This window comes from Pinus tabuliformis, chromosome 5_1 (genome assembly GCF_031772625.1).
Source record: "Pinus tabuliformis cultivar Carrire ecotype Pingquan chromosome 5_1, CPIR1, whole genome shotgun sequence".
In the NCBI taxonomy this organism is placed as follows: domain Eukaryota; kingdom Viridiplantae; phylum Streptophyta; class Pinopsida; order Pinales; family Pinaceae; genus Pinus; species Pinus tabuliformis.
In genome coordinates, this window is record NC_142305.1 from 781,889,347 (window position 1) to 781,902,277 (window position 12,931).

Below are 12,931 nucleotides of genomic sequence, written 5' to 3' on the forward strand. Positions count from 1 at the left end.
GGCGTATCAATGGCAGATTTCACATGTTAACTGTATGAGAGACTTCAGAAATAAAAAGGACCAATTACAATATCGATTTTAATAAAAAAGAGATTTGTTTACCCTAATTGTGATTCTTGTGATTCTCATATTTCTTGTGATATTATTATTATTATTTATTTATTTATTTTTTTAATTCAAACTTCAAATGCACGCCGCGTAGGCAATGTGTTTCTGGCTGGTATAAACTTATATTCGCTTCCCTTTGTTTGGTGTGTAAAATTAGGTTGTCCTACAATGCCTACGAAAGTGCCGAAATTAAACTTTCTTCAAAGCATGAGCATCATCATTAGCTGTAGTCTAATGAGGCATCGTTTTTGCTCGGAAATCAATGGAAATTTTCGCTCGTTTTTGCTCAGAAATCAATGGAAATTTTCGCTGGATTTTGATAAAATCGGGCTGAAATTTTTGGAAATCTAGGTTACAGCGATCAAGCTTCAAGATTATTGGTGCCCCAGGGAGTTTCGATGGTGCTGAATCCATTGCTGCCATCAAAAACATGATTCAATCTCTTCCAGTGTCAGTTTTTTTTTGAAAACAATAGAGTCTGATTCCAACAATTTTTGGCCTTCCAGACGAAATTGATACGTCAATAGACTATGCCTCATGATTATGCAGTGTTCCACGTGGTTGTGCCCCCCACCTTGGGGTAGAGTTTCCTAACTCCCTGCGCTCCGGGGACTTGGGTACGAGAGGGGGTCGTTTCCCATGCTCCCAAAAAAATAGGGTACGCAAGGAAACTTGAAAGGGGTCGTTTCCTCCATTTTTGGGGTTGCTTCCGCGGGGTCATCGGGGGTCATTTCCATTGACAAATTACAAATTTTTTTAATGATTTTCTTTTGGTTGTTTTATTTAAATAATTTTTTTCTATTATGTTTAGTATTTCATGCTACCAGGGTTTAGTGTTATTTCATTGTGCAAGTTTAACGCTTGTTTCCATCGCCCATCCATCTAAAGTCGCCATTGCTGCTGGACACCGACGCCTCCATTGCTGCTGGACACCGACGCCGCCATCACTGCTGGACATTGTTGAAACTTGATTGTTGAACCATTGCTAGTGCTGGACGCAACCTTGCCCATTGACTTTGCAAGTTTGTAGCCTTGCCTCATTGTGCCTACAACCTTGCCCATTGACCTTGGCCGCTGGACACCGTTGAAACTTGACTGTTGAACTGTTGCTAGTGCTGGACGCAACCTCGCCCATTGACTTTACAAGTTTGTAGCCTTGCCTCACTGTGCCTCATTGTGCCTGCAGCCTTGCCCATCGACCTTCATTGTGCCATCGTAGATTCGTCACTTTGCCTCATTGTCCCTGCGTTGGCATGTTGACTTGCCTCATTTTGCCCGCAGTCTCGCATCCCTCGACCATCGACTTTGCATTGTGCAGCCCATTGACTTCGCATTGTGCAGCCCATCGACTTTACCATAGTTTGCACGAAGTAACAATAACATCGTAGCTTGTCACTCCATTTTTTCTTTTTCATTTTTTTGTAATTTTAATTTTTCAGTGTTGACTATGTATTAATTTTTTCTTGTAAATTTAAAAAAATTTATTTTCAGTGTTGAATGTGTATAGTGTTAGTATTATTCACTATGTATCAATAATCAGTGTGGATATGCCATAAAACCTAAAGGTTTTATTAAAAATAAAATTTAAATTTAAACGGTAAATCTTTGTTGCACGCTGGAACCTACAAGTTACTTTCAACATACAACTATGAGTCAGAGTTATTTTGGGAACAGTGGGAACAAAAACAGCAGCTACAGTGGTAGTGAGTCACATGATGTACAAGAAGAAATTGGAAGCAGTCAGAGGAGGGCAAGAAATCAGAATAGGCTTTTGAATGGTGTAGTTTCTAAAGGCCCACGAAGAGATTTGGAAAAATTTGCAAAGGGGACATTTAATCTTCTAAAACTGCTTTTAATTTATGTAACCAAAATTTTGAAAAAAAATCCAAAAGTTGGTGGTGGCTCACGTGATTGGGTTTGCAATATTTGTGGGCATCACTTTGTTGGTAATTATACTAGGGTGAAATCACATATTTTGGCTATTAAAGGTAAAGAGTCAATGTGTCTCTCAAAGAACTTGAATTCAACGCAAAGAGAGCAACTTTGGAGGCTAGAAAGGGTAGCCACTGGAAAATGACTATTTTCTAGAAGAAATTTTGATCCATCCACATATATGCCTCCATCTAGTTCTTCATCAAAAAAGACAAAGGGTTCTACTGGTGCATTTCATTCTTGTGCAATGGATGCTATAGTCTCTGTGATGTACAATGTTCTAGATCGAGATGACATAGAGGATGCAATTGGCAAATTTCTTTTTGCCAATGGAATTCCCTTTCATGTTGTTCGCCCTTTTTATTACAAGGAAATGGTCCAAGCTTTTGCAAGAATAGGGCCTTCATATGTACCACCCGGAGAACATAAGCTAAGAACAACAATTTTAGATAGAGAAGTGTCCAAAATTAATGTGCAAAAAAAAAGAATGAAACAAACATGGTTGAGGTTTGGTTGCTCTATTTTTATGGATGGATGCACTGACATCCGAAAATGCCCACTAATCAACATCATAGTGACATATTTAAAAGGTCAATTCTTTTTTAAAGCTGTTGATTGCTCTGGAAAGCGCAATGATGCATCTTTCCAATTTGAGCTTCTTCGAGAAGCTATAGAGGATGTTGGGCTTGATAGTGTGGTGTAGGTTGTGACAGATGCAACAACAGTTTGTAGATCAATGACAAGATTTAGTGGATATCAGACTTGGTGACAACTGCTAGAGATGTGTAAATGTTTCTCTGCAACCACCACACCTCCTCGGCCATGTACATGGCTCACACGAGGAAGGAATTCCTTAACCTCACTGATACTAGATACACTAGCTATTTTCTCTTATTGGAGAGAATGATAAAGGTACAAGCACCTCTACAATCTTTTGGTTGTGAGTTTAGAGTGGGGAAGGTGGTCAGAATCAAAGATAGACATGGGGAAGGAGGTCAAGCTTCAAGCGTTGGACAATGATTGGTGGGTAGATTGTTCTTATTTGGTGTCATTCTTGGGCACTATTGTGGAGGTCATTCGTTACACTAATTTAGATGCTTCTAGTCTTGGAGAAATCTATGAGACATTTGATAGCATGTTGGGTCATGTGAAGGCAGCCATTCAGCAGAGGGAGCCCTCATAAGAGTTTTATACATCTCAGATTCAACCTATTATTTGATGTAGGTGGGATTGCATGAACACACCTTTGCACATGGCAACATATGCATTAAACCTAAAATGGTATGTTGAAAGGCTTGAGAGGGTGCTTCTTATTGATGATCATGAGGTGAAGGGTGACTCCCTAGACGCAATTGCAAAGATGTACGATGAAGAGGGGGCAAGATTTCGAAGACAATTTGTTCAGTTTGCATCTCTTAGTGGCCCCTTCAACACACGTGGTACTCGGGCATATCGCATAGATCTACCCCAAGATGACTTGATTGGTTGGTGGAGGATGCATGGGGATGGTGCACCAGAGCTCAAACATCTAGGTATGTATTTGTTGTTTCAGATTGCTAGTTTCTTTGCAGTAGAGAGGAATTGGTCCACATATAGCTTCATTCACTTTATCAAGAGGAACAAACTTACCTCTAAAAGAGATGATAAGTTGGTTGTTGTGCACAGTGCCCTACATCTTGAGCATAGGAAGACACCCGAGTATTTGAAGGGACCAACAACACAATGGGATGTTGATCCAAAGGATGATGCACAAGTAGATATGGAGGAGAGACTTGATGAGACACAGATGGGGTTGGTTGGTGTGCCACTTAGCATGTTTGAGAATGCAAGTGATTCTGATTTAGATGGTGATATGGTTGATCCTGATTTATTCATGCAATAGTTGGATGCAGACGCTAGCGGGACATTACCTTGAGCAATTATGCTCAATTATCTTTTGATATGTTCTTATGTTATTTTGACTCTATAAAACTAAATTTTTTGACTCTTGATGTATCGGACTTACATTTATAATTTTATTTCAATATTCAACATTCAATGTTCATAGTTGGAAGTGGAACATCAATATGGTTTAAAGTTTAAAGTTTAAAACTTTAAACATTTATAATTTCATAATTTTTTTCATTGTGCATTGTTAGTAAGTTAGTAGTTACTAGTTACACTGTACAATTCCAAACTTACATGTATGATGTATGATTTTAATTTATATGATAATGATATCAATGATCATGCTTTTTGTTTTAAATTTGTTTCAGTGATATGATTCATCGATTTATATTTTATATTTATAAGTTTTTAAGATCTCGACGTCCCCCCACGTTTCCTAAAAATTGGTGGGGAGTTTTTGCATAGGAAACTCTTGCGTATATCCGCTCCCTTGCCTCTTCGTCCTGAAAACTTGGTGGCACAGTGTGATTATGCCATGTGGTTAACATGAAAACAGAATGGAGTTGTGGGTTGTCGGCACATATCATTTTGTAATGTAGTGAATGATTGTCATGATTATGCCATGCGGTTAACATGAAAACAAAATGGAGTTGTGGGTTGTCGGCACATATCATTATGCAATGTAGTGAATGATTGTCATAGTACTTCTTGGTATGTGGTCAGATTTTAAAGAAGCATTTGATGCAGATAGTTCAATACCTTTTATTTTTCTAATGTATTTTTTTCTTATAAGAAACAATTTTTCTACCCTATTTTTATCCTTATTATAGACTAGTTGCATTCAGTTTCAGCTATGTCTATAGGCAGTGAAATACAGAAGTAGGGAGAGCACAAATTCAGAACCAATATATCTGGGGCCATTGACCCATTCATGCAGAGCGACTGTATATGCCACACATTAGATTATATACTTGCCATCAGGGTTGGAATTTATCGCTGTGCTTGAATGTGCCAACTCTGTAATATTCTTAAAAAAATGTGTAGGGGACAACTTACAATGACCCCACACGGAGAGCACCAAATCATGGATGGGATGTGCAATTGAAGAATCATTTCTGTGCCTTTGTAAAATCAAGGCCTCCATCGATTTGTGCTAATATAAAATCATTGCACTCCATGTGGGCTTACTTGTTTGGACGGACAACCTTGGAGGCAGTCTCCTCCGTCTCATCCATCTCAGCATAGCCTTAATACCTTCGTGTTTGGATGGAGGTCGTTAAACCATTCAAAAAATTGCATAGTTTGCTTTGCGTATATTCTTTTATTGTCTGTTAAAATTATGTAGAGTGTTAACGCTAGTGGGTTTTAATCAATTTTACATTTTTTATTTTGAAAATTTTACTATGCAATAAAATTCCAAAACAAAATTCTGATAAAATTGTGTGGTTAATCAAGTTTACATTTTTCTATTTTGAAAATCTTACTCTACAATAAAATTCCAAAATGAAATTTAAATGTTTAATCAATTTTACATTTTTCTATTTTGAAAATCTTACTATGCAATAAAATTCCAAAATAAAATTTAAATGAAGAAACCATGCCACTCCAATATTTTAGAAGAGTTCCATTGAATTCCATAATGTTAGCCCACTTTGCAACCTTTAGAAAATGGCGAGTGGAAAATAACTCTTCCACAATATTCGCCCACTCTAAAACTTAGGTACTCACTTTTTTATTTTTTTGAGTAGTGTATGTAGTTATTTTTCCCAGCTTGTGAATTATTTTCCACGAGTCACTATCATTCTACAACAAATCATTATATAATATAAAGATTGCTTTTACTTTGTTTTATGATATATTTTAGTGTAAAATTATCCACTATTATTTTGTTCAACTCTTTCTTAAGCAATTTTTAATTTAAAATCCATCAGTAATTTTTCTGATATATATTTTAAAAGATAACATATATTATCATTATTAATTATAAAAGAATAATAAAATTTAGGGTTCAATAAGTTATTCATGTGTTATGAGCATTTTTTTTAATGATAAATATTTGAAATTTTTTATTCAAAATTTTATTTATTATCAAAACATTATTCTTGACATGTTTTGACTGGAATATAAAAATCAAAAATATGTGTTTTTTTTTTTTTTTTATCTGATTAATAAAAAATTCCAAATTCAAACACTACTTGCCTTAATCCAACAAATGCCATATACTACCACCCCACATTAATAGGTACGTAGCCCAAAATATAACCCTTGCCGCAAATTCTGGTAAAAAACGAGCTGCCGTGAGAATGACGATCTACTGCACTTTTGGTACTCGAGTCCTTGAGCAGCACTTGACACTGCAAGAGAACCAAAATTCACGCAACAAATGTTAGCTTGAAGGGCTGCTGTCAGACTCTTGTTATGTGTCTGGCACTCTACTCGGCCTGGTTGGGGCAGCATTATTCAATTGCGCGTTGTATGTGTCCTCTTCAATAGGCTTGTCGATGCACATTAATAGGTTATACTTCTTTCATGAAGCCAGTGTCGCTCCAGCATCTTTGTAGCTCTTGCTTATGTTGTTGACCGTGTCTCTAATCTTCTTGAGATCCCTCTTGCAGATTTGGACTACCTTGTTGACATGACCAACTTTTCCTTTAAGAGAACATTATCTTCAGTGTGAGCATGTTACCTGTTTTTTAATTTTATCTTTGGAGGTATTTGATGGCCTTGACTTCCCTGGGAATTATATCTTGATATGTCATTGTGGCCTTTTTAGGACCATGGATGAGGGTGTATAAATGCAGCAATGCATATCTTGTATTATTTATAACCACTGAGGTGTAGGCTAGGTTAGGTTAGGCTTTTAATCTCTGAATTTATATTGAGAAACGTATAAAATGAACTAATCAAGCTAATTGAGGTTGGGTGTAAAAGATCTCCAAAGATTTGAATAATTACATTTGAATTTCCAATGTATTATATGTGAATTTGATGGAGGCACTTTGAGTTTTGAAAAAGCCTTTGGTCTACCAAAGATTTGAATAATTACATTTGAATTTCCAATGCATTATATGTGACTTTGTTGGAGGCAACTTTGGGTTTTGGAAAAGCCTTTGGTCTATGAAATTATGGCGATTTATATATATATATATATAAATTATGGTGAAGTAATTTGGATAAGGTTTAGGGTCAATTTTTTAGTTATTAGAATATATTTAGTAGCTTGCAAGTAAGAAATATTATTAACTTATAATTTAGCGAGAGTTGAGATGTCTTTACCTCATTATAATGGATTCTATTCTAGTGGTGCCTTCTCTTCTAACCTTCCTACAATAAGCCAACAATTGAAATCGGATAGAAAAATAACAAATCATTTTCCCAACCATTCAACACCTTAATTATAATTTATTGATATTATTGAATTTGAATTTGAATCATGTTCGTACATGTATATTTTTTGGAAATTTTTTATTAATAAAACTAAAAATTTAATTCATATTGGTATCAATTTTTAAGTGTATGGGTTTTTACATGTAATTTTTTATAAGGTTTTCCCTTCAATTTTTTTGAACTCCGTTATCTTGTCCTCGAGAAATCTATAACGCCATCGTTCCCTGGAGCTGTCTAGTTAGGATCAGGGAGAAAGTTTGATTGTTTTTTAGTAGCCGTTAACATGATGATGTTGCAAAGGACAAAGTGGGTTGGGGCGTTGACAATTCATCAATTTGCATCTGCAGTACTTGAGTTTCGTCTCGTACTTGATGAAACATATATTGATACTATAAAAGGATCTCCATGAAGGTAGAAACCTGGGAATCCTTCCAATTATGCAATTATGAAATTGATACACAGTCAATTAAGAGTCATACACATCCCTTCACGAGACCTTGAGAGGTCCTATTCTTGGAATTTGTAAAGTTGGCAACAATTGATTTCGTTAATAATAGTTTATTAGTGAAGTGCTAATATAATATTTCCTTCTGACGATTAAAAATTGATAAAATGTTAAGTTATTGGTCCCATTCTACTTATTGACATGCAAATGGTTAATGTTTTTTCACAGTATTCATTACATGCAAAAAAGTTTGTACTTTTGCATGCTGTTTATAGAAATGCAAAATGGTTAATATTTCTTTAAATTGGGGTGGTAAGGGGATGCAATTTTAAAATTTGGGTTTATGTATATTACCTGTAATAAACATAACTGGAAAAATTTTGAATGATAATTAATATATTATTAATAATTAAACAATATTTTTCACTACATAGATTTTAAATTCAAAATGTTTGAATTAGACTTTAGTAATAAATTAATTAGTGTAATATGTTGAATTTATGGAAACTGTTATTCTTATTTATGTTAAATATTTAAAATAATAAAAAATATACCCATGAGTTATTAATTGCATATTTTACATTGGTATTGTAGGTTTTTTTGTTAAATATTTCAATTTTAAAAAATAATTTAGGTTTTTCATTCTTTTTTCATTTGTGTTTTAGATATTTTTTCTTTTTAACTCATTAGAGTTGCCCCAAGAAGATAGGTGGTAGGTCAGACTTCAGGACACCACAAGGATAAGGACACCACAAGGATAAGGGGGAGGACACCACAAGGATAAGGACACCACAAGGATAAGGGGGAGGACACCACAAGGATAAGGGGGATGACACCACAAGGATAAGGGGGAAGTCGTTGGTCTCAAAATAGGGACAAGAGATGCAACCTTGTTTTGGGTAGGGATGTGAACATTTGTCATAGTAAAAATGCAATTTATCAAATTGCTAAACAAGGTCAATAGTTATTTCAAAAATTGAGATGTATAATCTAAGTGAAAGTAATATATAATTTGTGATAGCCTATTGTTATAAGCTAAATTATTTTCTTGTTGTATAATTTTTATTGTGCTATATAAAAATCTCTTTCTCAATATTCTAAACACTAAAACCAACAAATACCATAAATAAGGTGAAGTTAAACATCATTAAATGCCACTTGAATGCTAAGTGCAATCTAGTTGGATATATGTTGGATGTAGACAAAGAGGTACTACCTTGGGAGTACCATTCATCATAACTTTGACATTGCACAAAGTTTAGCGGTACAAAATACGAGTTATTATATACCACTGCCAAATATCACATGTTCATGGTTATTTGTACCACAATGTAAAATCTTCCAAAACTATGGGGCATATTGAATTATCTTTATTGTCTTCCCTATGTCAGGGCTTGAAATTGACACAATGTTACTACTAGTATTCCCCCTTTTGACCCTATATAACTCCTATTTTTGACCAATAACATCATCCCTTCATACCTCTTTCCATGAAAAGTCACGAAACTAAGTCTACAAGGTAATTTGTCTATATTATATATTTATTCCAACGTTTTAGCACGAGGGATTTGTGCTATTAATAAGGGTTTTTGAGCAGATCTTGTAACCATTATGGGATCTTGTAACCAACCTCCAAGTTTGAGAGGGTTCCAATGCTGCTGGACAAAAATGACAACATGGGTTTTTCTCTACGCATCATCATTATGTTCTCATGTTCACTAGAACGGATCAAGGGTTGTGCAAAGTGTTGCCTACAGGTCAAACATGCATTGAACATATCTCTAAGTTCAGGACAAAGTGTAGCTAACGAGCTTGTATCTGATCGGCTCGCCAAAGTTTGCATTTGACCCCAACTTGCGGTTGGATAGGGTGGATTCGTTGTCAATATCGGCCATCAAATCCACTCATATCTCCATTCTTGGCTTTCAATTGAAATCAAACTGTATTCATCGAGCGAGAGAGGGGATCCCCTGGATTCGCTTGTTCACTTCTCTCTATCATGAACTTGTATAAACCTTGACCTTTGTCTATCACACGGGCGCCCGAGGGGGAGATTAGGAAGTAGATCAAACAAACTATACTGTAAATTATTTAGAACAAATTGCTCGGGTTTACTAGTTAAAATTATGCAACTGCGGTCAAATTCCTCTTTGGACAACTCATATGGCGAAGATAATGATTTCAATAGTTTCCTCTTTTCGGGAGGACCAAAATCGACCTAAAGATCACCTCATTTGAACAAGCAGAAGTTGGTTTTTGAATTTATGTTCCCACTCATGTATATTTGGTTAGGTTGGCCCTTTACACATGTACAATTGGATAAGTTGGCCTCAACATCAAGTGGACCCTCATGGAAGCCTATAAATAGAAGATACCTCAAGCTCATTTGGACACATTGATCAAGCCATCTCTGACAGAGAATGTTCGTATAAGGGTCCGAAAATACAGGGTTGAAGCTCACACGGATCTAGGGTTTCTATTTCTCGGTCACACATATGTAACTAAGTATTTTAGACCCCAGACGAATCCACAGAGTGGTCAAGGGTGCGTCTAGGATTGTCTCAGACGCTCACACATAAGCCTAAAGGGAACGTCTAGGGTTTATGCAGTAGATCAGGCCGTTTGGTCTCCAAACTCACACACAAAGTGGTCAAGGGTGAGTCTAGGCAACCCTAGTTGCTCGCATAATAGCTTGAAGGGTGCGTGTGGCAGTTTGAAATAGATCTGAGTGTATTTGTTCCCAGTCGCACACATACAATTCAATACAGAGCACCCATGATTGCCATAGTCGCTCGCACAACTCCTCCTCCATGTGACCGAGACTAAAAGATGAAATTTCAGTATTCCAAAGACTTCGCTCAGTGACAACAGTGTTCAATAGTTGACTATAGACAATGACAGTACATTACAGTCCTCAGAATCAAGGTTTTGAGTATAAGCATGATTAGGTTCATTTCATGGATGTCATAGTTGTTTTACTGGTTAGTTGCATAGATGAAGATATGGATCATTATACTCTCTTTTGTTGAATCATTTGATGATGATCTAAGAAGAAGAAGAATTTTCAAGGGTTTCCCCATAGTGGGTTTTGCCCTGGTCTCAGACCAATCCTGGTGTCTTTGTGTGTGCATGCTTTTCTTCTATTGTTCCTTTATGTTTCACTGCATTGATGATAATGATGTTGTGATTTCTACATAGTTGCATATGCTGATGAATAATGTTAAATCTGAATAATGTAATGATGATATGGGGTGAACTTAATGTGTTGATGAAGAAATGCAATTATTTAAGCAAAGAACAATATAGCCCTAAGAAAAATTAACATGGTTTCAAAGCTGGGTTGAAGAAAAGTCATGGAGATCACCTTGATGATGACACTTTTGATGGAAACAAGAAGAGGATGGTGGAGACCTAAAATAATTCTAGGGTTTTAATAAAACCCTAGGGAACTTGGCTATTAGGGTTAGGGTTTGTTAGAAACCCTTGTTTATGAAAATGATATGAGATATGAAACCTAGTATGGTTAATTTGAAGATGCTCAAGCACTTGTGAGAGATTTGATGAAGCCCTAGATGGGATAATCCCTAGTAGAACTGATTGGCTGATTAAAGGTAAAATTGTTATGTGGATTATGGATGGCGATGTCTGGTTCAAGAGGGAGAGGATCACCTCTCATTGAAGATAAGTATTTCTTGACTTATGATGCCTCTTACTTTTGTTTAGACTTATGGATTTGATTATTATGTTTATTGTTTATACTTCCTACATATGTATTTGAGTATATGGATGTTTCTAACCTCCTTGATGAGATGTGATGAGTGGATCCTTCTTGAGGATCATTTGAAATGTAGGAAGGATGGCTAGAGCTGGAAAAGGTAAAGAGGCACTATATGAAAAGGTGACAAAGCACTACAAGCTTCCTATGTCCAATGAAAAGGTATGTAAATACCATAAGGTATATTTCAGCTGTAACATTGGATGGCTAGGTAAGCCCTAAGGTATGATGAGAATGTCTCTTTCTTTAATGGTCCATTAATGCATATGAAAGTGACTTGGATTTATGTTTCCTATGATGAAATGGTTCACCTGGTGTTGAACATTTTGATCTTCTTGAATTCTATGAGGCTACATAATGTTGATACATTGATATACTTGATGTTTGGCTAACATCTATCTGTTGGATATCTTGATCCTATAAAGAAGGCTAGCACCTTGACTCTAGTAGATGATACTCTTGATACTTGACATGCATAAGACATGATGGATTTCACATAGAAGGCTAACTCATTAATTATTATGATACTATTGATAATGCTTGTGATAAGCATGATGAAAGCACATGGAAAGAGAGATTGACACTCTTGTTGTTTTGGTAAAGTTTTATTGAATGACCTAACTTGATCCTATTAATAATGATAAGCATGGTAACCATGATGATAGAGATATAACTATGAGATTGATATTCTAGATCTCTTACTACCTGTGGTCATGTCTTGATGGCATATGGTAAAACTAAATTCCTTAACTTAAGAGCAAGTGTTATTATGTTCACGATCTTTGAAATATGATGTTACATATGTCTATTTCCCCTTTCATGCGACTCTAACCCTTGATGAAATATTGATGTCATGCTATAGTAGATGATGTGAGCATGTTATGACCATGATGGGTATATGCTTAACTTTATGATCTAACATATCTGCTAATGCATTTTAGATAGGTTGATGGCATGAATGAAGAGGATTGAAGTGGATTCCCATTTAGATCCCTTCTCCTATTGTCATTTGCATTATATGTATATTCTGTGCTGTTGAAATATATTTTATGGGCATGAATGGACAAATATCTGACATTGATAATCTGCAACAAAGTTCTGATATGTAGAAAGAGAGTTTTCCCTTTCTCTAAGCCTCAATTGCACGGAAGCATGCTTACATGTGCGACTATAGCCTCCTAGTCTCACGAATATAAGCTCAAGGGTGCGTCCAAGGCCCTGAGATAAGTTCTACACTGATTCTACCATAATTGCTCACATAACATCGTGAAGAGTGCGATTGTGGGTCCCAGTGGTAATGAGAATGGCCTATGGATGTGTCTATGCCTAGAGAACACAAAAAAATGAACTCTTGTGCATGAAATTAGATATTCACCTCGAGGATATCAGTATTATAG